At 39.9% G+C, this 27,882-nt stretch overlaps 2 long non-coding RNA genes across 2 annotated transcripts; one reads left to right on the plus strand and one right to left on the minus strand.

Moving 5' to 3' along the window:
* Positions 1–3,401: 3,401 nt before the first annotated feature.
* Positions 3,402–20,447, minus strand: LOC128810555 (uncharacterized). Its single transcript, XR_008438071.1, has 4 exons — positions 20,361–20,447; positions 11,796–11,987; positions 10,932–10,984; positions 3,402–3,493 (listed from the first exon to the last, which is right to left on the minus strand). It is a non-coding gene; the product is annotated as an uncharacterized LOC128810555 (long non-coding RNA).
* Positions 20,399–27,854, plus strand: LOC128810552 (uncharacterized). Its single transcript, XR_008438063.1, has 3 exons — positions 20,399–20,577; positions 21,769–21,853; positions 27,568–27,854. It is a non-coding gene; the product is annotated as an uncharacterized LOC128810552 (long non-coding RNA).
* The last annotated feature ends 28 nt before the right edge of the window (positions 27,855–27,882 follow it).

The raw sequence follows: 27,882 nt of genomic DNA on the forward strand, positions 1-27,882 counted from the left end.
TTTGAGTGCTTAGAAAGCCTGTCAGAAGGGTTTCTGGACATATTCAGTTTATAGGAAATAGTGTCTTCAGAATTGGGCATAGCTTTTTATCCTCAAGTGACAAGTAAAGTCAGATATAACATCTCTCTCCAGCAAACCAGGAGGGAAAGCAAACTTCTAACACTGTTTTCCAAGCAGTCTTCTCTTGGGAAGAAATGGAGAAGAGTTCTGTGGGATGTTTCCCAGAAACTTTCCATCTCTCCAAGGAAGCTGGAGGGCCACTTACAGGACTTCTAAATTTCCAAGCACTTGTTTGCATTTGCTCTGTGTGCCACTTCTCAGAACCCGTTTCCATTTATCTCTCATTTCTCTGTGTTTTGCTTTTAAATAAGTCTGCCTTCAGCCTTGAAAATGCTCAGCTCTTTGCTCTGGGTAAGTAAATTTGTATGTGGTTCTGGCTTTCCTTAGTTTTTATCAGCATTTATTTTCTGCTCCTGAGGGTATGTCTACATGCTCCAGTTTCACCAGAAGACCATCCTGACTCTGAATTCTTTAGGACAAGGGGATTCAGATTAATTTTCAGCAAAGTTACCCGATGGATAGCTTTCTGTCAGAACAGACAGCAAATTTCATTGCAGCAGAGAATTAAATAAACAAACACTCGCCCCCCCCCCCCCCCCCCCGAGATTAAAACAAGCAACATGTCTTGGTTTAAAATTTCTAGGGCCAGATTTTTAAGCGGCATAAGTTAGCTTGAATTTTCTGATCATGTAACCCTTGCAATCTGAGTGAACAAAAAAATTGGACATGATTTTATTTACAGTTTGGTTACTTTTCAAGGCTAAAACTCCAGGTTCTCCTGAGGGCAGGCATGGTCCTTTTCATCCTATTTTTGGGCTGCTTCCACCTGTTTCACAGGAGTTTGTTGCTATCTTTGATTTGTTTTCTCTGCTGTGATGTACTGTCCTTGTTTTTTCACCTCCCTTCTCATTCATGTCTCTCTCTCTACTCCCTTGTCCAACCTTTTCAGCTCTCTTTTCCCCTCTTCCTCCTCCTGTCTTTCCTCTTCCTTGGTAGTTCCTTTCCTTCCCCCTTATCTAAGCAATTGCTGCCAACATCTATATTTGGAATAGAGTGGGAACAAGCTATTCTTGTGACTTTACTTTGAAATAACTGAGAGGAGCAGATGATTTTCTTTGAATAAACAGAAGATACATGGAGAAGACAGGCTAGTAAAATCAAAACAGTATCATTAGGGAATACCTGCCCAGCAGGTTCATTTTTCCCAACTCTCAGGATAACTTAATCAGGTGTTAGTTCTTGTTTGCTCTGTTGTAGCTTTAAATCCTCCTTTTGTGCATAGTTCCTCTCTCCAGGTTAGTAACCTGAGGTGCTAACAGAGATCCAGCTCATCACCACAATGTCTGGCTCTCAGACATCAAGAGGAATGACTGCCACCATCTAAAATCTCAGATGCTAAAATTAGATGAACCTGGTTATATATTTGTTTAACACCTGAACTCAATGCCATTGTACCTCCTGATGTAGTCACAGGGTACTGTTATAGAGTCCCACTTATATGGGCTAGCACAGAAATATGCTGGGAAGAACATTTTCCTATCGTGCAATATGATTTCTTCATGTCTTCTCACATTAACTCCTTCTCATCACCAACTGTTCCTCATCTCCCCTGCCATTTAAACTGCTGTAAGCAACACATTAACAAAGCCAGCAAGAAAGAGAGCTACCCTAACAGGACAGCACAGAATGTATTTCTCCCAGTCTCCCATATTTCTGTGTTTATACAATTAACTCCCACACTGGCAGATCAAACAAGAAATTAGGCCAAATAAGAAAATCAGCATCATGGCTTAGCTTGTGCCATAGGAAGACCCAAGTCTATTTGTCTAGTCCCAAGTGAAGCTGGTTCTATTAGAGCTCTACTCCTGTAATGTGTTAGTGTGTCAAACAGCTTCATACAGGGGAAGATACATGAAAATACATGCAGAAAAGTGCAAAGACGAGATCTTTCCTTACAATTTAAGCATTCAGAGGAGATGGCTATTAATGTTAGGCAAGAAAAAAGCAATTCTTCTACCCATTGATGATTTCCTGGCATTTTATAAATGTTCCAGCTAACAGAAATGGTCATTCTGACACGGTACTTCAACAGTTGTGTCTGCAATAATTGTTAATAAGCTCAATTTGCCTTCAGAATATAAGCCAATAGCAGTATCTTAGGAGGGCAAGGCTGACAGAACTCTAAGGCTTTTCTATCAGAATAATATAAAAACAGATCAGTCTTCAAGCAAACCGATTCTTTTCCATGCTTATGCTACTACTACTGCCACCACACTGCAGATCTTGAATGTGCAGTGTAGATCAACAACAAACAGCCTAAGCAAAGGGAAAAATGAATGACCCAGGCTAAGATGCAACATCTACTCTCAGCATTAGCAGCAATTCCCAAGAGAGATTGCCAAGTGTCTCCAGGCTTCTGTCCCTTAAAATGGAGCACAAGGGAATTTGGTGCATGCAGACTTAAGAGTGTAATAATATTTCATACTGAATTAAGTGCATGTGCAATGGTTAAGTGCATTTGATTGGTATCAGATGAGTTTTTGTAATTTTGTGCTGTAACAGAAAGGACATATATTTTATTTATGTATTCCCAACCCGAGGACAACAGACAAATGAGCTTTGGCATATTTAGAGAGCACTGCTAAAAATGGTGAACTCAGAATACTCTCCCATTACCTCTCATCCCCTCTCCCATCCCTGCTATGCTGGCAACTTGCAGCTTTCCTCTCAGTCCCCTTGCTTCCACATGTTCCATGCAGCTGTATAAAAACGATGCAAAGAGCATCTGAAAAATAATCTTTAGTTTAAGGCTCACAGGGCATTAAGGGCACAGAGCTGGGTAGAGGTAGTTAGCCCACAGCTGTACAGGTACAAACAAGTCTGCATTCACTGGCCCAGGACCAGAAACTGCTTCCCAGTCTCTCAGGAGTGCCAGTGTGTCTTTGATTTTTATTATTGAACAGATATAGATGTGACTGTGGCTTGGTTATACCTAAGCCATAACTAAACCCCACTGACATGTGCACCCCAGCCTCCCTGGTCTGGACAAGCTGAGAAAATGACCATTTTCTGAGTCTTCCTAGCACCACTCAGAATGGAGGGAATTTTTGTACCCAGAGTTAGAGTTCTTGCCCATGGTATGTGATGTGCTGGATTCAATCCTCTTTTCTGCTTAAAAGCACCTCAGCCCATTTCTTTAGTCTTACAGGATAGCACCGAAAACCATGTTTCAGAGTCACTCTCAGTGCTTCCCCATGTCTTTATGATTAAGGCTTTGGGCTTTATGTGAAGTGAGACAGCTGCATTGCCTTCATATTGGGAGTCAGGGTACTTGCCTGGAGAAGAGCTGAGATCCAGCAGGAAGACAGAGCTTGTGGTCCAATTTCTGCACTCCAATGCTGTGCAGGTCGTGAGGAGCCAACAGGCTGTGCATCTGTAGAAAGGTGAATGAGAAAACCCTAAGTGCTGCATTACAAGTAGTTAAAACCACAACCTGCAAGCACTCTCCAGGCATCCAAGGATGGACAATCACTGTTGCCATACCTACCCCACAGCCTCCAAAAGGACATGGGAAAAGAAGGTGTGAAGAAAGAGCTGCTCCACACAGATGCTGTTTTTCACCTTAACTCATAAGAGATATCAAGGAACAGGAAGTATTCACCCTGGGATGTACAATAGAATCTCCTTAAAGCTAGGCTGAATAATCATAGAATCACAGAATCAACTAGGTTGGAAAAGACCTTGGAGATGATCAAGTCCAACCTATAATAATCTACGCTCAAAACCACACCATATTCCATGCTGTGATTGAGGACAGCACTTGTGCTGGAGAACACTAAAAACAACATCTCTGCCACTTGCCTGGACAGCCTGGCCAGGCCTGCCATGGACTTTGCAGACTTTTTGATATGCACAATTATTGAAACACAATTTAAAGTTGACAACGTGTCTAAAAACACACACAGTGTCAGAGGAGGAATGAAATGTTGCTTTGCCCTCCTTCCCCAATCTCATTACAGGCTAAGGAAAAATAATGTATGGAGAATAATACTTCACCATCTAAAGAGTTTTTCTGGTTTCTAAATCTAGTGAAGACTCATTGTATATTTTGACAGAAAAATGGATCAAAATAATAAAGTGAATACAAAATTATATTGCTGTCAATAATTTAATTTACACAAAATAGCACTGTGACATGGTAATTGTTATATATGATGCAGCATTCAGTATAATATTTGGAGAATGCATTATACAAAGTCAACATTTAACTACTAAAATCAACTTACATAATCAAAGCTGTCAGAGAATCTTTACAGTTTTATATTAATTTGAATGTAATTTACTATAGAGGTGTCAGAGGTGCTTACAATAGTTAATGATCTCTGCATTTCCATTATAAAATCCTATTTTCAAAGGTTCATCACTTGCTCTTAAGAACACTGAACCCTCCGGCACATTTTCCTTTTCCTTACAAAAACTCTGTTAGACAGTTTAAACTTTTCTCTCAGAGCAGATAGTGTGGTTGCTTTCCAAATTAATTTTGAGGATTTGCTAATTTGCTGCTTGCCACCCCAGGATCTCAGAAAAATAAGCATACTTTACTGAGAAAGTCATTACAGTTACATTTTCTTCTTCCATTTTCCTGAGCATGTTACCCCTCAGACCATTTTTCTTGCTGAAATGTGTAAGTATCTTCCAATATTGCATCCAAACCTTCTCCATCATTCCTTCCTTCTTTCCTGTTTTGCTGCCTTTTCAGCCTTCTTCCAGGTTCTTCTCCTCATCTCAGACTTTGACTCCCAGCTCTGTTCTGTGTCTTCTCACAGATGTCCACATTTATGCTGGCAACTGCTACTTCCAGGGTATCTGTCAGTCCATGGGCTCTCCTGGCTGCAGCCTGTCAGCCTCACAATTTTTTTTCAAGCTGCAACCATAATTCACTTTTCCAACTCATTATAAGTCCAACAATTAGCTTTACTCTAGCAAGTATATTTCTCTCCCTAATCTTTCAGGCTTGATTCCTATCAGACATTAGCTATCAACCCACCCAGACCTGCTCTGGGTTGGTCAGTTGGTGATTTCCAGTTTGCCAGCCACAGGAACTATGCAGCCCTGAGGCATTAAAGTTGTTTTCCCCTGCCCCAGGTTTTCTGCCCAGGGGGTAGGACATTGCAAATCAACTGCCCACAAATACCTTGTGCAGGTCATTTCCAAAACCAGAATTTGAAAGGCAGATTGTCAAAACAAAGCTATTACCTGTAGTAAAACTAAAACCAATAATTACCTTACTTTGATAGACCTGCTCCAGTTCATGGGTCTAGTTTTCCCAAATCCTGCTCAAATTCACTTGTTTTTCATCCATGTCACCTAGCTGTTGTAGATCCCTTAGCTTTCTGCAACCTCAGTGTTATTAGACCAGACTCAACATGCACAACTGCATCCAAAATCTAAATTGTTATTACCACATAAGCATTTAGATTTACACGGAAGTAGTTTTGTCACTGATCCAGGATCTCTTTATTTTCTCTACAAGGAGAAGAGCTTTTTAAAATATTTGGGATATTCTAGTCTAGCCATTCAATCTTTTTATGGCCACTTTTGTCCATTGCCAACACTTACCCAAAACACTTCCTTTTTTCCATCCGTGTCATTTCTGTGTTTGAAAAAATGAATATATTACTTTCTAATAATTCAGTGATGGAAGAAGATGGAAATCTTCTTTCAATTACACACACTGGAAACAAGATTCACAGTTTCAGACCAAAAAAATCTGTGGCTTACTGGAGGTGGAAAGAGAAACTGTTTCATAGATGTCATGTCGTGATGATGGACTTGATTCAAGGGAAATGCGCTCATATTTTGACTGGATAGTACTGGTGACTGACTCAACAAGATAGCTTAACTAGGACAGATAACAATGGTAACACTGGGAGTATTCTATTTGATCTTTCAGAATCATAATTTAGTGATACAAAGAAACTCTAGAAATTACTTTTATTTTTCCAGTGGATATCCAGCTGGACACAAGAAAAATTAGTGCTTGAATAAATTATATTTTATAGAGGCATTTGACACACTTCAGATTTTTATTCTGGTTTTGGAAAAAAACCCGAGAAGACTGACGAGAGCATGGACTACTGTCTGAAAGCTCTGGATGTTATTTCATCATTCTTTGTGTTGAGGAAACAGAACTGGAAGATAAAACTTTAATACTGTCAGAAAAGTCAGCAACTGTATGGATCTCTTCTCTGCAGGATGAATGGGACCTGACAAACACAGGAGCTTAGAGGATGATCTTCCAGACTGGATGATAATTCTTCCATTTCCACTGTCCCTCAGATGAATCTGCCAAACCTGTTTATCTTCGTTCAGTATTTTTACTCCTTGAATCTCAATGAAGAGGTTTTCCTCTGATGTAGGTAGTCTGTTACCAAATGCCTGCTCTCCCGAGGTTGACGCCCACTTCATTCAAGTATTCCTGGTGCAGCGGGGATGTTAGTGGCTACTGGCTTGCAGCCAACATCCCACACGTTTCCTCCGCAGCAAAAATGCCTTAATTCTGACCCACTGCCTTTCAAGTAGATAGTGAAAAAAAAAACAACAAAAAAACCCAAAAAAAAAACAAAAAAAAAACCAAAAAACAAAACAACAACAAAAAAAAACCAGTCACAAAGAGCTTTGCTTTTATCTGTATTTCCCCTTCAGAAAGATCTCAAAAGAACTTCAGATATTGTTCTTTTCTTCTTCAAGGTCCACGGTCAGCAAGGGTGAGGCTTGGTGCTGCTGTTAGAGCTTGAGCCACAAAAGAAGCTAAAGGCACTCAGAGAGTGTGTTTGTGGATTTGAGTAGAGTTTTAAGCAGGGGAACTGCCGAGGGGCTGGATCAGTGCCTGCCGTTGCACCAGAGGCTGCATCCAGCACCTCTCCTGCTCAGCAGCTCTCCTGAACACCATTCCTTCTGAAACTGTCACCTACTGTAGGAGCTTGTTTTTCTCAGGCAGGGCACTGAAAAAAGATCAGAAGGGACAGTAGTTTTTGGCTCTCAGCTGAAGTTTTCCATCTTCATCACAGATAGGAAGAAGACTGCTGACCTTAGGTGAAGCTGGGGCAGAGTCCAGTGTGTGAATGAGCAAGAGGAACTTGTACTTGCTCACAAACCGGGCACGCTGCAGGCCTGGCATGGTCACCACCAGTGGCTTTGATGTGAACAATTATGCGATGCACACCCATTCTTAGACCCACAAAAGCCAAACACACAAATGGTTTTAAGACCAGTGCATGGAAAATGGGATCTAGTGAAACAAAGCTGTCCATTTCCTTTCTCCATTGCACATAATCCTAAGGAAAACAACACAAATACATCTTATATTTGGAAATCTGGCCAAGCAGAGGTGAGGAGAGGTCCAGCAATGCTTACAGGAGAATGTGGAACCCAAAATTACAATATGAGGAGTGCTGGAATCAGAAAGCAGGGAGAAAAAGGTTGGCAAACCACTGAGCTCATTTTCAATGGTGTTGTCAGGATGCAAGAAAGATAAACTACTCTCCAAGTTAATGTTATGTAGTGAGAAATATCTGAGGGAAGACATTAAGAAATAGATATACATCAAAAAGATGCCACGAAAGAAAACCCCAAAGACAACTACAATCTGGGAAAAATCACCAAGTGGAAGGCAGATGGCCAAATCTTGTGATACAGATATAAAGATAATCTACTTGATTTAAAAGAACAAGAAAGTCAGGATGGTTAGAAAGAAGAGAGATAATTAAATGGAGAGAAAGGAACTAATTAAAGAAATCATTAATGCTGACCTTGCATAAATAAAGTTTCAAAGATCGCACACATGCTAATTTGAGGAGCAGGACGGCTAGAAGTATGGAGACAATTAAAAATATTCACTCCTCTATACCAGGGATAATGGTAGAATCTGAATGAGATTAAAAGTATTTGGTATTGTTCCAGTGGATTATGATCTTGGAAAATTAACATGAAAACAGATGTGACAATATACTGAATTTAGAGAGAATTGCAAAATGTACAGATGAATGCAAGGAACAAAACTAAAACAGTAAAATGAGCATAGGTTAAAACACAAGCTGCAGAAAACTGACAGCAGGAAAGATTTCAGGAAAAAAAACCTAGTATAGGTAAATTGGATAAAACAGAGGAAAGGCTGGCAGCCATCATCACCATGATGCATTACATCTCACTTCCAAATGCAGAGTCCAATCTGGGAGAAGGCAAGAAGCAGAATATGCTCTTTATAGGGGGAAAAAAAGGCTTCTTTCTTTTGTAAGTTCCTGTGTCAGTAGCCATTTTATAGGGCTGCCAATCATGATATATCAACTGAAAAACCAGATCATTTTCTAAAGCACCCACCTTCCCAGAGAAAGATTTTCAAGTTGAATGTGTACAATCCAGCTGCTGCTTTTAATCTTTCCCAAACAGTAGTTGTTTTATTACTTTGACAGTCATTTTCAGCCCATGAATGGTACCACAGTCCGTGTAAGATAGGAAAACTCTTTTGATCTATAATTTCATAAGGTTTAGCAATGGACAAAGGATTTTTCCGGTATACTTGATCACACACTTGCTGAAATTTAGGCCTAGAGCCAATAAAAATGCACTGAGCTACCCTTTTGGAGATACACAAAAATCTTTCACAATTCATCACAATTTTTGATGAGCAATGACTACCGGAAAAAAAAAAACAAAAAAACTTATTATAAAAATATCGTCTATTAATAGAAAATTTAAAACCAGGTTACTCCTGAAATAACTTTGATACATTGCCACAATAACTTTTAACTGCCATACTGTTTTAATATATTATGATCTATAGGATAGAAAATACAGATGCAAGATAGGCATAAGTGCAAAAAAGGAAGGTATTTCAAGCTGTCTGTAATAGCTAGGAGAAACTAGGAGAAAACTCAGGCAGACAGAGTAGTTTTCCAGCATAATGACTTGTTCTCTGCTCTACAACTAAGAACTATATATTTTGTGCAGTCTGAAATACTGTTTAAACTCTAAAAGAAAATGTATTTCCAAACAAGACTAGAAAGCCATTCAACAACCATTCAGAGTGAAAAAGCAATTGCAAATTTTTAATTCCGTAATTTTTATTAGTACAGGTTGCAGTACTTTGAGCACTTAAACATATGTTAAACTTCTCACACATGTGCATTCCATTTTCTTGTCCTATTCCTATTGGAACACATTCTGCTTTTCCTTATGTATAAGGAATTAAACCAGAAAACGTTTCTGATATTCTGAAGTGTAAGGACAGTGCTCCCAGGAGAGCCATTAATTTAGCAGCATTCAGCTGAATATGTAGCTACCTGTGGGGAATATTTAGATAAGGTGCTGCATTGAAGTCTAACTTCTTTGAATTCCATCCTTCGAAAATTCTACATCCATTGGCATAGCATAGCCAATTTCCATAGAGACATTCCTTTCCAAAAATCCACACCAGGCTTAAAATTTAAAGAGGAAAAAGAAACAAATCTCTTTTTTGCTGGGTGCAGTTAGAAATCAGTCATCTTGATACTTAGATTGATCAGAAGGAAATTAAGGGGGATTAAAGGATAAACAGGAGTTACTCTTCCACTCCCTGCACTGTTCAATTGTTGATGTCTGTAGTATTCCTCAAGTAAGTATATTTCAGTTGACAAAAGCATTGGATTTTGTACCTTTTGCTTGTCAGCTTCTGTTTATAATCTCTTGAAATTTCCACAGAATTCCCCAAAATCACATTTTCTGGCAAAATACCAACCTTACTCCTACAGTCTAACATTCAAAACACAAATACTTTGCCTCAGTGTTTTCCGATAAACCACTTAATTTGGTTCCACTAAATTATTTTAACAAAATATTGAGATGCCTCTGTGCAATTATTTAAAAAAAACATAAGTTCTTCACGATCAGCTAAAACTGCCCCCAATGTCACTGACCTCAAGAAATCAGCTCTCAGTGCAAACAGAGATCTTAACTTCCATTTCTCTCATTTGTCAGATCTCTAAATGAAAGGCTCTTTAAAGGGTTATCTTTCTCTAAACACTTAAAGTTGTATTTTTAGCCCCACTGTTTTGGAATAATGCACAGCTCTGAGCTTTGCAGATGCAAGATTCTTCTATCCATTCTTTCCTTCAGATTAGGAAGACTTAGAGGAAAGAAATTGGCCACTGTTTGCTAATTATGAAGAAGTGCCTACAGTACATCAACCTCTTGCATCAGACCATGCTTGGAATTACAACTTTCTCAGCATTTGCTCACTCAGTTTTGAGTAACTGAATTATTCCCAGCCATTATCAATTCTTGGACTTTCCCTTTGAGACCTCAGTCCACTACAGTGGGAAAGATAGACTTACTGCAGGAAACATGGCCATATGTTTCTGCATCCTTCCTGCCACATCTTGTAAAACACTTAAGACATTGTGCAAGAAAAATGAATGAAAATTTGAAAGCACAAGCAGAGCTGTGCTCTGATAATCCATGCAAACTCCAGTTCATGTAGGTGTCAGCTCTGAGTCCTGTAAATAACTAAGAGGTCTGTCTGGCTCCAAGCCATACTGAAGGCAGGAGCTGTTCCTCCCCTCAAAGTAAGGTGCAGGTGTTGACTGCTCCCAGCGCAGCAATGCCTGGGGAGTTTCTGCTGCCCCAGACTACCATGGTGCAGCAAATCATTGCAAGTACAAGGCAGCAGCTCTACAAGCCTGCAAGAACTTTGTGCAAATGGGACTGGTTATGTTTCAGAGGGCACAGAATACCCCACCAGGACCTCTTTGTTGTCTGTAATCATGGTTATTTAACTGATGATCTACGTCTGCAAAAGCATCAACTTTACAACCAATTACTAATCAAAAACTTACCTCCATGCTTTCTGTTTCCAATACTGACTTTCAGGATATTTCATCTAATAAGTCTGAAGAAGACATGAATAAACAAACATGGCATTATAATAGCTTGTTAATTTGCATCAAGATACATGATGTTAGAAGTACACCCAGTACTGGAGCTCATTGAAGATGAGCATGCAAAAAAGGAAAGATTATTATCTTCATGATCAGAAACCTCAATTTGTTTTAGCTTCATCTGTTTTGGATGTTTTGACTGAAAATTGTATTAATAATTTCCAAGCTGTGACTAACTAATTTAAAATAAGATGCCTCCATATGATATTTCAACATTCTGCACACTGTACCTAAGAACAATCAGACTGAAGTCTTTCTAGTGCAGTGTTGTGTCTCTGTTCATTTGTAAAATACAACCATTCTCTCATCATTCTGTGTGGGACAAGAGAAATACTAAAGAGCTTTTTGCCTTAGAAGACAAAGAAAGAAAGAAAACAGGGAAGTTTTCTTTGCAACAGCAAATAAAGGACCCAATCTCTTGGCATCAGTTCACGGACTCAAATCATCTCTTGGAGAAGGAGACAAATGCTGTCCTCTGAATTACAGTCCCAGGAGAAACTTTTCTGTATAGTGAAGCAAATCAGAAACATAAGGCCCTCATTAGCAGAAGCAGGTTTTCCAGGAACAGAATAGTGACTGGGAAATCATCTGATTCCTGGATATCCAGCATTTCAGTCATCAGCCCCAAAACAAAAGGAAGAGGGAGGTCAAGGGCTCTGGCACAAAGCTGTGCTCATAAGGACTCTGCTGCAAAAGCTTTTCCAGGCACTTGTAAGACAGTATTTGCTTTCATTTGGGCTCAGCACCCTTATAACTCCTCACCTTCCTCCTTGATGTGAGGGCAACTTCTGCAGTAAACACATCCCCACATCTCTTCCTGAGGAGGAAGGATACTTGTCTTCTCCTGGCTTCATTGTCTGAAGTATCTGCCAATATTGGTGGATGTTGGCAGTGCTGCTGTGGCAAAATGCAGGTCGGTGTTCTCTCAATTTTCTGATAATCTCAGAAATTGTACTGCCGAAAAGAAAAAGTTTAAACAACCAAATAATGACTTGCATAGAAAACAACACCCTTCTGCCTCAATTGTCTGACATTCTTTTAGCAATCAATCCCTGGGCAGGGTGTTGCAGCATCATTCCAACTTTTGGCGTGAGCACTGACAATTGCCCTTCCTCCCAGTTCCTATCTTTTCCCTCAAATCAGAAAATGCTTTGTGTTACTGGAGACAAGGAAGCATCCTCCTCTGGTTAGAGATGCTCTAAGTATACAAGGAAAAGAATGAAGAATAAAAATATGTCTAGCATTTATATAGGTCATACATACATACATATACACACACACATATATATGTAATTTTATGGATCTAGCTTCTTACCCAAAATTTCTTACATGTAAATAAGAGAGCATTTAGATTGTGGTTTGGGGTAGGTATCTTCTCATGCAAACATATGAGGCTGCATTAGAGCTACAAATGTTTCTTTTGAGCGCTTAACACTGTAATAGTATTAAACTATCTGGGCAAGCCTTTTACAGGTGATGTTCTTAAGCCTTGAGTTAGTTTATTAGTGTTGCTAAACCAAATGGACTGAAACAGTTAAACCGAATGCATTTTCTATGAGCAGTTTGTAAACAGAGAAAATTATTGTCCCTGATAAACTGAGTATCAATATGAAGCAAAACCAAGTGTTCAGAAAATTTTCAGCAAATGAGGTAATATTGTGACACATATTATGACTCTCAGAAAGGAGAGTATATATATTGGTAACAAGCTTCCAAAGCAAACTGGATATGTAGGGCCAACGGATTTTTTTTCATCAATAAATTGTGGAGGAAATTGCAGAATCGATATTAATCTTGCCCTTTGGCACTTCTTGCTGTGAGATTTCATTTCATAAATATTCCTTGAAAGAAGAGGTTTTAAAAACCGGAATGACCTGGATCCCCAGTGGTGAAAGGTGAAGTGGGCTGTATTTGGAATTGCCTCTGCAGAAGGGGAACACCTCAATAACTGCTCTGCATGACCGATTGACCGATTCTGATAGAGGGTTGTGTATCTGCCAGTGCAACCTGCATTTTTTACGCTAGTACAAGAATAAATATTATCTCCCCTCATGTGACAGACCTTTGATAAAGCAGAATTGGCCTGGTTGATTAGGAGTATGTGTCAAACACAGATAATGGGGGAATCCCTTTCAGCACCAGCACGGCACCTCAGCAACCATAACAAGGCCAATTTAACGAGCCTTCTGTTTTTCAAGAGATATTAATTGCAGTCCTGTCACATAAGATACAATTCAAGATAAAATACGTAAAAAGGGGGGGGGGAATTGGATTTAGTTCAATTTTTGTCATGATTATAAATTTTCTTGCAGGACCATGAATCTTACCACTGCTGATCTGAATACCCTAGATGGCTGGCACACTGCAGTAGAACAACATTTATTGTTACGAGTTCTGTGGAACACCAGAAGAATGTCAGGTTTTCTGCTGAATCTTTCTACCACTATGATTTTTATTCTACCCTACACATTTTGTTTGCTTGTTTCTTTTCTAAAAACACAAAAATCAGGCACCCAATCATGTGTCTCCAACAACAAGGATGCTTCCTCATCTCTCACCAGGACTATCAAGATTTTATAAATGGTTCTGCAAATGTCCCATTTGATACTTCCTCAGGGATGCTCCCAAGCTTACAGATAAATAACCATCCAAGGGTTGTGCTGGATTGATGTACAAATTATCTTCACGCAAGTAAATCAGAATTCCCAGTTCAGTGTTTCAATAGTTGAATCTCCACTCAATCAGTTGTCATAATTGAATTAATGTTCTTTGTGTATTATATAAACTTTGTACTGCCAATGCATGTGCTCTCAGGCCAGACTCCAGTCAAGGGAGAAGGTGGACCTGCCATATGCTGGATGCTGCTGCCTGGCAGCAAGGATGCTCTGCCACATTGCATTTTCACCTGAGTCAGAGCAGCTCCAGGCTGACCCCCTGGATGTGGCACATGCTGAACAGTGGGTGCTGCCTGCATGTGCATTGTGGCCCTAAACAGGTCTCAGCCACCAAGCTGCTCATCTTCTTGTATTGAGGATTTTCCATTAAAATTAATTTTAACAAATACATTGTAATTTTTGTGGATGCAATGTGCTTCTGAATGAGATCTAAGTTGTCTTCTAACAGTGAATACCTTTGTGATGAAACACTGCCTGCAAAGTTCCAATGGCAGTATATTCAACCCTAAATTATATCAAAATGTGAGAAAGTTAGAGAAATTTAATCCTTAATCCTAATCCCAACATAAGGCTAGAATAGTTCCGTTTCTTTAAAGATACTGCAACAGCAGCTTTGCAGAGAATTTTTCTGCTAAATAGATGAACCTTAAAGCTGTTCATAATCCTAAACCTCTTGTACTGGCAGTGCCAAGAACTCCAAAACCATAACATGTATCACAGGTAAACATACCTTGGTCATCAAAAGGTTGATTTTCTTCTCATGGGTAAGAAGGAAATAGATGGGAAAAAAAAACAAAGATGGGCTAACTTTTCTATAAAATATGTTAATGGCATTATTTTATTTTTTCAGCAAGAAGCAAGGATGCCCACAAAGATAGACTTTTGGGAATATGTAGCGTTTATATAGGTCTTTACGTGTGAGTCTGAGAGATCACCTCAGACTGTTTAGGACATGAAAAACACAGAGTCTAAAGCTGCTTGCTTATGAAGTTCAGGCAAGCCCAGGCTCACCAGCAGAGTGGTTACTTTAAGGGACTTTGGGTGACACATCAGGCAGCTTGTAATAAAACCTTCCTTTCATACATTAGTGCTAGCAGTAAGGTTCACCATTTTCTGCTCAGAGCCTGCGTATTCAGGAAACATGGAACTGAAATTCAGCCAGGCACACACATTCCCCAGAACTGAAAGCATGGTCTGTCAGCCAAATGACACAAAACACTAAAACACACGTTTTAAAGTCTGGTCTTACTCAGCAAAATATTTACATGCTTTTGGACACATCTCCAAATGACAGCATTTCCTAAATGCTATCCTCAAGAAGTGAGGCCTCATTTGGCCTCCAGATGCAATGTACTATTCTCAATTCTCAGAAATATATGGAAGTCCCAATTAATATTTTAAAAGTCCCAGCTGGAGATTATCTGTGTTTCAGGAACCATAATAACTTTACAAATCCTGTCCAAGGAGTTTAATTTGCTTCTGAAAAGAGGTGCTTTAAAGATTATAAATATACAATTGACAGTAATGGAACGTCAGCATGTAATCCAGTACCTGTTGGGCCAGAAAGCAAGTTTGACACTAAAATGAGCAGCTCTTTGCTGCTTGTATGGCAATGCTGAGATCATTCCAGGTGACCCTGTGCAAAGATAAAAGGACCAACGGAGTTTTTATACGCACTATTTTCTGATTGTAAGAAAAAAACCCTAAATAGACAGATGTGAGAAAATTAACTGGTGAAATTACTGAATAATCATATGACTGGGGAGGGGGGGTTGTTACTGTTTTTAAATATTTCCTTTAATATCAAGTATTGATATTGTAGGATGGTTCAATATACTATGCACTCTGAAATATCCTGAGATTATTCAGTTCATTTTTCTGAAAACTACCACGTATATATAAGCTCTTAATTAAATACAGGAAGTTATCTTCTAGCAACCCCCTTCCACATTCTGAACATGAAAGAGTACACTAGAATATTGATAGCCCATCCAATATTTTAATGTTGGAAAACATATTAGTTTTCAGTAATTACAGGGAGTCATCAAGAAAAAAGAAAAACTAAAAGAATGAATATATGAACTAATTTTGACTCTCTTTTGTACTGTCACGTGGTGAGCAAATAAGAGCCTCACGTATGTGAAAGCAGCATTTACTCTCTCTTGCAGGGAGATCACTTACCCCGAGCTGGGATGGGCTCTTTGCTGTGACCTTTGTGAAGCCGCCCCCGCAGCTCCGCAGTTAACACGTTCTGAAGACCCTCCTTTGTCTCTGTGCCTCTGGCCACATACTAGCAGCAGGCTCTGCTACAGTGGAATTAATTAAACAAACTGCTCCAAGCTTAAATCTTTTATACAGCAGCCAGTGCAACAGAAACTATCTCATGAGTCACATATTTGTACACATCCAGCAGACAAAATACATGTGTGAATGTGATCTACATGCCAATTGATATTTTCACCCTGTTCCAGGATAGCTGCTTCCTTAACCAACCAGCCATGAGTAAAAAAAATAATAGCAAGGACAGATTTGTCCTCTTATATTGAATTTCAATGATCATGATAAAACCCACAACAACACAGAAAACAAATCTCTCAGTATACAGAAAATTTCAAAATTTTCTGTATACTGAAAATATACACAGAACTACCAGACAAACATCTAGACTTCACTAGATGAGGGTTAAAATGCCACAAAGTGGTGTTCTCCCACCCCACAACCTGGGTAAGGAATGTGAGATGGTATCAGATAAAACCTAGCATTTTTATATGGGTTTTCCAGGACATATGAAACCCCCCAGGTGGGCACATGTTTTGACATCCTCTTGGCCCTTCAGTTTGCTCTCCCTGCATGGCACCAGCTCTTTGGGCCTCTACAAACAGCAAAAACTCACAGGAGCACCTGGTGCAAGGTGGCAGCTGCAACAGATGGCATCTTGTTATTGGTTTATACACTCCAGCCTTCTAGCAAGCATCTCCAGTTATCAGTTCAGGCCAAACCCTTCCTTCCTAAAGTAAGAGGTTAGTGTCCAAGTCAGCACTGAAGAACAGCTCTGGTACCCTGAGGTATGAGATTTTACATGAATTGGGGAGTGAGTGTGGAAAGTGTTGTCAGTGAGTCTCCTTTCTACCGGTCAAGGAAGGCACTTACTATTACCAGAGAAATTAGAATACTTTAAGCCCACTAAGTACTTAAAATGCAACTACTTCAAAAAGACAAACTACAACTGAAGTTTTCAGCAGTGGCTTTCAGAACTCCACCCTCAGCAAAGCAGAAAGAAAAGAAATGGGAGCTCAGCACTTCTCACAAAATAGGGCTGTGTAAAACCCCCAGGCCAAAAATACTCTTCAGAGATCCTCGGAGAACATAAAAGATCAAAACTTCAACCTCAGCCCTGTGTATCTGAATTGCTAATAGATGCTTAGTACTGTCTCCATCTGCAGTATCACACAACAAGGATTAGAGGTAATCATGTTTTTAAGGAAAGGGAGTGTTTCACATTGCCAGAAGCATCTTCAAAACTCAGATTCAGAATTATGATGTAGCATTTTCTGTCTTGCCCTGAACAAGGTTTTCAATGACCAGTTTATGAACAGCTGCACCAATACTGCGCTCTTCTTATGTGCTAAAGAACACTGGGACATTGCAAAACTACAAAGGCTTGTCCTGTCCATTTAACCAGCATGTCACATGGAGACAAAGCATAATGCAGCTCTGTGAAAAGTCCACCCACAAACTTCATTTTACACCATAAGAATGAGGCACTTGAGTTCTCTGTCTTCCTTCTCTCACAGGAGTTCACATGACAGCAACTTAAATATTTTGGAGACTCAAGAATATAGCCTTTCAAAAAGTTACCTGCTTAAGAAGAGCAGTCATAAAAGGTATTTTGGTATTTCTTTCTTGTTCAAAACCTTTGTATTCAGTTTGTTTTAAAATGTAGATGAGTACTGAACAATAAAATAGAGTAGTTGTCATTGAAGAGAAAAGCTGTATCATCTTATTAAAACCTAACTCTATAGAATTGGAATCCACAGCACTTAGAAGTGAATTAAAATGCTATCACTAGAAATATATTTTTTTTATTAATGAAACATAGTGTCTTAACTTGCAAGCTAACGTTTAAAAAACACTGCAGTATTTGTTATCAAAGAGGAGACATTTATTTTATCAATTAAACCCATAACAAAACCCCTATTATACTGACACAGCAGTACCAAAAAGGACAACCCCCTTTCCTGCATGCACACTCTTGCACACATACAAACACACACTCCTTTTATCCAAAGCTGGCAGAAAAGACCCACAGATCCAAAGGGAGGGGCCAAAGGAGCAACAAACCCAAATATCAACTGTCAGAAAAAGACATCCCTCAGCAAAGCTGTATTTGGAAGACAGTGTCATGTTGTTAACATGCTGTATTCTTGGAACTACACAATCACGTAGTAAAAAGAAATTAAAGATTTAAAACTATTATTTTAGGACTCTATTTTCCCTAAGCAGAGATGTAGGAAGTAGTGAGGACTGTAGTAAAGAGATCAAATATTCATGGAAGAAGATCTTTATATGAACTATTGAATCGTTTCTATTTGGTTTTATACAGATTTTATAAGCTCCAAAATAATCCTGTTAAGCATTTAATTTCATAACTAATTAATTCTCTACAGCAGGGAACTACAACAAACTTGGAACAATTTTCTTAAATGAAGAGACAGCTGATGGCTCAAGTTTACCAACACCACTCATCCTCAGCCTCAGGATTCACTGACAAACTTTGCTACTGATGTCCCCATGCAGCAATCGCAGCAAGGCCAACCACCTGCATTTACCTTGAAAAAAATGGAAAATATCCTTCAGCCAGGCAAAGGGAGGCCAACAGCTTTACGGTAATACCAGCAATTAGTCCAGTCCTATAACACACACTTGCCATAAACTCAAGATGCTAGCAGGGTGGACACAGGGACACAGATTAGGAATTTTGCCTAAATTCACTTCTTCTGCATGTTACTCCAACAACAGTTACATCCAGAAACCTCTTTAGTGATACAAAATTAGCACAAAATGTGGCAGTAACAGTATGAAGAATACTGACATCAGTTAGTGGTCCTGCTAAGTCAGCTGTACAGATGCTAAGGGCCCTGCTTTGGTCACTTAGTTTAAGCACAGGCACTACTCCTTTGATTATACAAAGATATTTACCAGATAAAAACCTGCAGGAGTCAACAGACGTGCATGTTGATTTGGCACAGCCTGGTTTTTGGTAGTGGGGGCCCGCAGAGGTAGCTTCCGTAAGAAGCTGCTAGAAGGTCCCACCATATCCGACAGAGCCAATCCTTGATGGCTCTGAAGATAGATACACTGCTGGCCCAATTAGAGAGGTTGGTAATGGCCCTGTGATGACATATTTAAGAAGAAAATCAAAACAGAGCACGCTGGGGTGGGGAGGCACTGTGGCCACCACCGTGGCCACCACCATGCCCGCGTGGCCCATGGCAATACGCCGCCATGGCAGCTGCCATCTCAGTGAGCCTTGCCTGCCTGGCCACCCCATGCCAGCCACGCCGCGGGCAGAAGGACAGGGATGGCAGCAGCTTCTCCTTCCCAGCCCCGCCTGACAGCGGAAACACGGCAAGCGATTCCCCAGCACGGAGCCTGGACGAGATCAACTTCTCAGTGCTGTGGGGTCCTGCAGTAACCTTTGAATTAGGGGAACTTGGCAATGGTACCCACGAGCAGCAGTTTTTCTTCTAGTCAGAGAAGAGGAGGAAGTGAGGACACAAGAGAGAAAACATGGAGGCACCAAGGTCAATGGAAAAGAAAGAAAGGGAGGAGGTGCTCCAAGCATTGGAGCCAAGATTCCTCTGCAAGCCGTGGTGAGGACTGTGGTGAAACAAACTGACCCCCTGTGATGCATGAAGTCCACAGGGATGCAGAGATCCACTCTCAGCCCTTGGGAAAAGTGCTTATGCCAGAGCAGGTGGATCACAGAGAAAGCTGTGATCTAGTGGGGGACCCGAATGGAGAGAGAGGGCCTCTGCTTCCAGAGACAGAGGGCCCTTGCTTCCAAACTAGAGCAGCCTATCCTTAAAAGATTACACCCCATGGACAAGTGACCCACACCACAACAGTTTTGGGATGACTGCTTGCCCATGGGAGAGAGCCCACGGCACAGCAGAAAAAAAGACTCCTCTCCCTGAGCGATCGGAAAAAGATCTCAAGTGAAAACTGACCAAAACCCCCAGGCCCTGTCTCCCTGTGCTGTCAATAGGAAGAAGGGAGGGGCTGGGAAAAAAAAAAGGTATTTTAAAGGCTTATTTTACTTCTCAATATCCTCTTCTGACTCTGTTAATAATAAATTTACTTCATACCTTTAAATTTGAACCTGTTTTGCCTTTAGAATGCTTTTCTCCCAGTCCTTAACTCATGAGCCCTTTGTTAATTTTTTTTCCCTCTCCTCTGCCCAACTGTAGCAGGAGAGGCTGAGTGAACAACTTTCATGGGTGTCTGGCATTTGGCGAGTATCAAACCACAGCACTATGCCAGTCCTCATAGTCAGGAAAAAGAACTCCTCTAAATGTCAGGACTAAATGAGGCCCTTTAAGACCCATCTCTATGACATGCAGGTGAGCACAATGAAGTTATGGTAACAAACCTTGCACAGATGCAGCTGGAGCAGGGTATGGCCATTGGAGCCAGCTGAAATCTGCAGACAGCCAGATGGGAGATCCTCCAGACAGGGTAATCCCACTCTCAAGAAAAAAAAAAAAAAGAAAACATTGGCATTACCAGGTGCAGCTTTAAGCAGGTGCCAGTCTTCCTCAGCTGAAGTAATTGAACAGAACTTCAGGAATTAAAAACACCTTACCCAGGTACTTTCTGAAAAATTAAGCTACAAGACTGTGATGGGAAAAGGATAAATTACAGTTCTGTTGCCTTCTTAGGAATTCTTTGGAAAACAAACCAGTGTAAAAAATCAACAAATTAATCACCACTGAGCTATTTTCCTCATGACTACGTGACCTACACAATTCAAGGAGGGAAAACGTTTCTTTGCAGCCAGACTGTTGAGAAACTACCCTGCATATAAGAACACTCTCTCTCTCTTCATTGCAACAGGTCTTGACATTGACTTTGTCATGTTAATTAGCCAAATTCAATCCTAGTATATGCTTGAATCAAAGCAGCAAAGACATATGAACATCAACCATCAGGTAAGTCCATGAAGCACAAATGCTTTGATGGTCAGTGGTACTCCCTGTACCAGTTACCTTCTTGTTTTGGAAAAAAAAATGAGGAACCTTTGGAGAAAGAAAAAACACCACTGAATCATTTGACAGAACATATTTCTCAAATACAGCAAGCTCTAGTGTTATCACAGCCAAATAAAACTGGCAGAGGATTTGGCTGTAGCAAAGACACTTGTCTAAGTATGAAGTTTCCCATACTGTGAGTTCTGAGATACTGGGCATCACTGTACCCCTATTTGTGAAGGGATTTGAAGCAGGGGAGCAGAAGAAATGACAGCAGCCTATAAATGGAAGCCAACATGCTTACAAGGACTATATGCTGCACATTAGTGTCTGCAGAAGATGCACGGAAGCAGACTGAATGGGTACACAGGAACATCTGCCAAGCCAAGCACAGAAATAACAGAAAAATATAAAAATCCAAGATCGAATTCTGTATGTTTTTTATAAGCACCTTGATGATAGAAGCCCCAAAGTCAGGAAGAAGCAATGCCACTGTAAACATGATTTTGATGCCTTTGGAAGACACTAGAGTGGTCCAAAAAACTTGGGGAGGGCTTTCACCTACCTTATTTTACCTCTGTCTTTCGCACATACACACTCAGTCTCATACTGCTTTACAGCCAGCTGCTTATGTGCCATGTTTGAGTAGATATGTAATAGAACAGGACTGTTCCAAAGAGAGAAGGAACATGCATGAAGATACAAAAGGGGGTTGCAGAGAATGGGCATGAAATATTCTGTGCAGGCTTGCCTTATCTCCTGGGCTGCACTTTCTCTCAGAAGCTGGAGACCTGCTTTTTCTTCCTACAGCTCAGGGTGCTGAACTTCCAGCAGGAATACAGCATCAGGCTGCTGTTTTCCAGAACACCATCACTGCCCCACCTCCTTTCCTGAGGTAAGATATGCCTTTGCTACTGAGTAATTGATTCCTAAGAGCATGAGAGCTGAACAATATATACATTTACACAAACTATACTATGTAGTGTGTAAAAGCAAAGCTTTGGTTGAACACAAGGCAGCAGCCTCTGAAGGAACCAGATGGGGCCACGAATAGGTGGAAATTACCAGCTCACAGAGATACAGTAGAATTCAGCATCACAGTGTGCATCTCTGACGAAGTTCACAAAAAACTATCTCAAGATAACAAGGGTTTATGAAAGTAAAACCATCAACAGCACAGCAATGGGCAAGAAATTTGATTGTAACCTGTAAATCTAACATCAAAGGTCTTACAAGGCCACTGATGGCAGGTGGACACAACATAAATGTGATATTGTATGCCTAATAAAAACAGCTCTCTTAATCTCTTCTTTCACATGCATAAGTAACTCACACTGCATGTAAATGTCGTGTATCTAGTAAACAATTCATTTAAAATCATTTATGAACAGCTTAAAATGTATTTTAATCATATTTTTCTAAAGGTCAGATAATGCAAAGAAGAACAGATAAAAAGGATACAAAAGCTTACCCAGGTGATAATTTGAGTATCCTACTGATAGCTTATGGTTAATGGTGTTTATAAAAAAAAAAAAAAAAAAAAAAGCAGTATGTGAGAAAGGATAAGTAGTGTGACAGAATAAAGATTAAAACTCAGGAAATTCCCATTAAGGTAGTTCATCCCAAGTTTACCATTGTATAAAACACCATAAGAGAGTTTACTCTTGGGCATACAGTATACAAGTACACCAGATGATTGTAACATAAAAGTGTAATATTCCCAGTACAGATGTGTTAAACCATTGGCTTTGGCTCCAGATGTGATTTTCACTTCCACCAGACTCTGGGAAAGGCCACATCCTATGTTTTGAACATGTCATTTCAGGACATAAAATGAGAACTAGTTATGAAATTCACTTTCCAAAACCTGCAGTACCCAGCATAAGAGGAATTCTGAATTTACAACACTACCTCTATTCTATAGCTTGTCAGGCAAGCTTGACTTCAAAAGTTGAAGGTCAGGCCAGGACAAGCTGGGCCTTCTGATGTATGTGTGACACTGTCTGGTGTCACAAGTAGCCTTATGCTTTAGACAGGCCACACTTTCAAAAACTGCTTGCATTTTTCCTCCACCCCTAGAGAGCACATTAAATGCACACACACCATGGTGAATTCAGCTTAGCAATAGAAGCTAACAAAACATGAAAACTTATTACTGGTAAGCCCCTAACAGGAAAAATACCATCTTCCCCTGGCCTTCTTAATGCCATGCTGGTGTATACACATGGACATTTATCTAAGATAATTTAGAACAATTTAAAATGAAATGTTTGCCTCTACTTTTTATTTGTTAGCATGTTTGTGACCTACATTACAGGACTGGTAATTTGAACAATCCAAGAGGATCTTTGGGGAGGGAAGAGCAAGATGTGCTAAATACAGTGTATATTTACTATCTGCATAGGGTTTTCTCACACCTTGTCAGATCTTCCTTCTCACTTCTCATTTGACACTGTCTCTATGATCTCAGGTTGGTGGAGTAGGTAAGAGCCACAGCAAACAGCTCCTGTAATTATTGACACGTTGATGCATCCCCAGAAACTACTATTCCATCAGATTTCCAAGAACATTCCTGAAATGTTTAGTCTCAGATAAAAGATTTTAAATAAAAAGAAAAATGTTTGTTGCCTCCTGGTAGCCCGGGCAGGCTCCAAACACTTGGAGATTTTGTATTCCTGCCCAATAGTCCCCCTCAAGGGCAAATGGGTTTGACATGTATCTGACAGTAGAAGCAGAAGGTTTCTACCTTCTGCTCTGACACCTCAGCCTTATACAAGTGCAGGGTCAATGTCTCTTGGCAAACAGCTGTGCTTGGGCCTGCTGGTGGAAAGTTGTTCCCTGGCTGGTGCTTGGTCCCTGGCAGCCTGAGGAATGACTCAATGATGCCATGTCCTGGTCCAAAAGTCTCCAGGATTGCTGCAGATACATGGCACAGCAAAATAAGATTGTGTTTGTCCCACCTTACAAACTGTAACTGAACTATTCAAATTACTCCTTCTAGCCTTCAGAGCAATCCATCAAATCAGAAACTTATGGACAGTGAGGTTTTTGTCCAGGGAAGAGAACTGGAAAGAAACATTGGAGTCAGAAAGGCATTTTCCCCCAGGCCAAGCTTACTTTTCCCCTTTTTATTGCTATCTACTACTACAGCAGTGACCTAGGACATTTCTGTGGCTCTAGTTTATTGGCTTTTGATCTTTTACACTAATGATCTCTATTTCATAAGATAGTGGTAGAAAGTTTCATCCCTTTGGAAAATAAAGGGGAAGTTAGATGGATATTTTGTGGACCAGTCAGAACTACAAGCACTTGGCAAGTTTGTTGGCCTAAAATGACACACAACTGTATAATTTTTAAAATGTTACACTCAAGGAGAAAACATACTTTCAAAGAACAGTCTCAGATACTACAGGGAGAGAAAGACAAGTATACAAGCAAGGAGAAAGATGCAGAACCTGAAAAGCGACTTGAGTAAATTTACTCACAGGATCAGTTCCACAAACCAGTTCCTGAACTGCCTATTTGTGGATCACATGCAGACTACTTGGGAAACACAGATAGCAGCTAAAATATTCTTCCCCAAAACTGGTCAAGGACTTTGTCTCCTGGATGAGGTTTAAGTTTGTGCTGAGCTCTTAAAAATTACAGTGATTATTTTCAACAAAAGAATTATATGAAGAACAAAAATTAAAGGTAGAAGGAAGCTCCCACCTGCCTGTAATTCCAGATGTAAAATCATTTTCTTTTAGAAAGGATTCATGTTACAAAAACAGTTTTATTTGCTTTGCTATTACACGGTTTAATGTTCTTTTTTTTTACTCACCTTCTGAAGAAAGAAAAAGTAAATGAAAACAAAAAGTTGATAGTGAAATACATTATGAAATATGAAGAATCATGGGACCAACTGACCACTCCAGTGATTAGGAAAACTGTAAACTATTTAAAGAGAGCAGTTTTCACTGCTCTTCATTAGAGTCTGATTACCTCAGCCATTAACATTTGGCTCTTATTATGATGATTGTGAAATACTGTTCACACTAATGGACAAAAGAAAGTTGACATGGCTATCTTGATTAACTCATCAATAATAATTTGGAATAATTTTTCTTCATTCACTGGATGAATCATTCACATGTGCTTTAATAATGCACACTGTTGTATAGTAAATTAGCATGAAGATTACCCACCTCTGGGAGCTACACTGTACTTCAAAGTGTTGCTCAAAAGATATTTCAAATTTGAATTTTACTTAAAAAAAAAAAAAAAGGAAATACCAGAAACAATGACTTCTTTTTAATCGTTCCCTACATCAAGGCATACAGCCCTCAAGTTATGCAACTGAGCTCAACCTTTAAGCCACCAGATACTCAATACGTAAAAAACACACTCCCCACCTATTTGCATTCTTCTTCGGAGACTAAAGCAAAACTCTTGTTCTTCATAAGACAAATATAAACTTGAATAACAAACTGATTAAAATGAAGTAATCCTTACCTAAACAGATAAGAATATAACCAAAGTCCACCAGGCTCTTTGTGGATCCAGCCTTGCAAACCTCCACTCACATGAGGTTTCATAGGCAATGTGACTGTGAACTCAAACCCCACTCATGGAAGTCAGTCCTATCTCCATGCAAAAAGCCCTGACAAGTCAGCTTCTTGCTGAAGATTGTCTGTGCAGAATAGGAGGTGAAGCACTCCTGGCTCTAAGCCATGCATGCCATGGTCCCCATGGCAGGTGATGACCCACCTCAGCTCTTTGCAGCAGCAATTTTCACATGCCTCAAACAGGTAACTCAGTGAAAATAAAATGCAGTGCCACACACTTTCTTGCAAAAGCCAACATCAATAGTCCAGATGATTTTCAACATTCGCAGTTCCATTCTCACTGTATCTTACTCCTCTTCTTCTCCCAGAATCACCACTTCATTTCTGCAAGTGCATCAAGCAGTTGTCTTACCTTTTAGCTTTTTGCTACCTGTTGTAATTGGACCTCCAGAGCTCTGAGGAAAGGTAATCTGCTTCTTTCACCTTCCTGGCTGTACCCATCACCTGCCAGCAGCAACCACCCTGAGTCAGGTGTTAACAATCCTGTGCCCCTGGCACAGCCAGTAGCAGAGGCTCAGAAAGAAGGTAAGACAGGGTAGATGTATATATAGCAGCTTTCTAAGCCAGGCAGGGCACCCTTGTAGATGGATTTTCTTCCATTGATTTTTCTAATTGTTTTTAGAACATGTAAGCCTGTAACAATCCACAGCATCCCATAGTGGTGTCTTCCAGAGTTTAACTGCACACTGTGGGAAGAAGTTACTTCTTTTGCTTGTTTTCAGTCTACAGCCTGAGGGGTTTCTTAACTGGCTCCTGGGAATTGTATAGGAGACAAGGAACAGTAATTCCCAATTCATTTTTTTCATGGATTTTACAGCTTTCTATAATCCCTTCCTCAATTCCCTCTCTTCTGTGCAGAGAAGTGCTAGCCATTCAACTGAACTCATGGTTAACTGCAATGATCAAATTTTCTATCTTGTTTCCTGCTCTTTTCCTAATTTTGTGTGGGTTTTGCCTGCTACTGAACACTGATTAAATGTTTTCAAGAGCTGTGATAATGCTATCATGACAGTAAACAGTTCAGAACCCATTACTGTGCATACAGCATCAGGTGTTTTCCCTGTGTACCTTGATTTAATTTAATCTATACTGAATGTCATCCACCTTGTTAATTTCCTAGACATTCTATAGGATGAAACTGTTCTATATATAATTTAAAACCTTCATTCTTTCAATATCTTTAGTTAACTGCCCTAATAATGTCACATCAGTGAAGACTCTCACTACACCACCACTCGCCTTACAAGTGATTATGAAGATGTAGAACAGCCCAGGACTAGCACTCATTTCCAAAGGACTCTCCTGTGATGTCTTTTCATTGAGCAACCTAATAATTTATTCTTGCTCCTTGTTTTCTACCTTTAGTTAACTCCTTTATCCACGTGAAGTACTTCCATCTTTCACAGTTCAGCTTCTTTAGGAAGCTTTGGGGAGGAAGCATACTAAAAGTCTAAAACTGGGGAAGAGAAGAAAAGAGCAATAACAAACCACTTCCATTTCTTTATCTCCCATTTTCCCTCTTTCAGACATGCATCTCTGTTATAATCTGCCAGAAAAGCAATCTTTTTGAAGACTGTTGTATTTTGTCTTTTTGTAAATGGTCATTCTTAAATAGCAAGGTTCCCAGCAGCCATTATACAAGATATATATTGGCAACAAAATCACCTAACATAATTTCATTAATTCACCCGTTGCAAAACTGTTTCATAGGATGGAAACAGTTACTCCTGGGAGTGGAGAAGGAGAATAACATTTGTTTGACAGTAAAGATTAATTGGCAAACGAACTGTGTAATGGATGCTTGTAGAGGAATAACTAACATAATGGAATATTTGGGGTATTTTCCTCTTTATGTACAGTAAACAATCTATATAAATCCCTCACTCATAGAGATGAGCATAAATCCTACATAAATATTCAAATAGCTTTTATAGTTACAATGGGAAACACATCTTCCTGTTGTTTCCAGCTGAAATAGTGCTTATGTGCTCTTTTCTCTTAGAGCTTTCTGTGGCAGCTATTTCAGCAGGCCGAAAGTGCTGCAGAGCCAGGAGGGCAGCTGTTCATCTGGTGTACATTCCCAGCACAACGGCTCCAGCAGGAACATTCACACCTCCAGCCAACGCGACTGGCATCGCTGCTGCCAGCAGGATCTGGGAGATTTCCGCTCTTTCGTACACCTATCATATGACAACGCTTGAATCGTGTAGGTTTGTCATTTCAGGAGACAATTCAACATCTCTGGAGTGTGTTCTCAAAGCTCAAAAAGAATATAAACAAAGGAAATGACATGTGGTTTTATGATCAATGCTATAAA

The sequence above is a fragment of the Vidua macroura genome, chromosome 8 (assembly GCF_024509145.1).
Source record: "Vidua macroura isolate BioBank_ID:100142 chromosome 8, ASM2450914v1, whole genome shotgun sequence".
In the NCBI taxonomy this organism is placed as follows: Eukaryota; Metazoa; Chordata; class Aves; order Passeriformes; family Viduidae; genus Vidua; species Vidua macroura.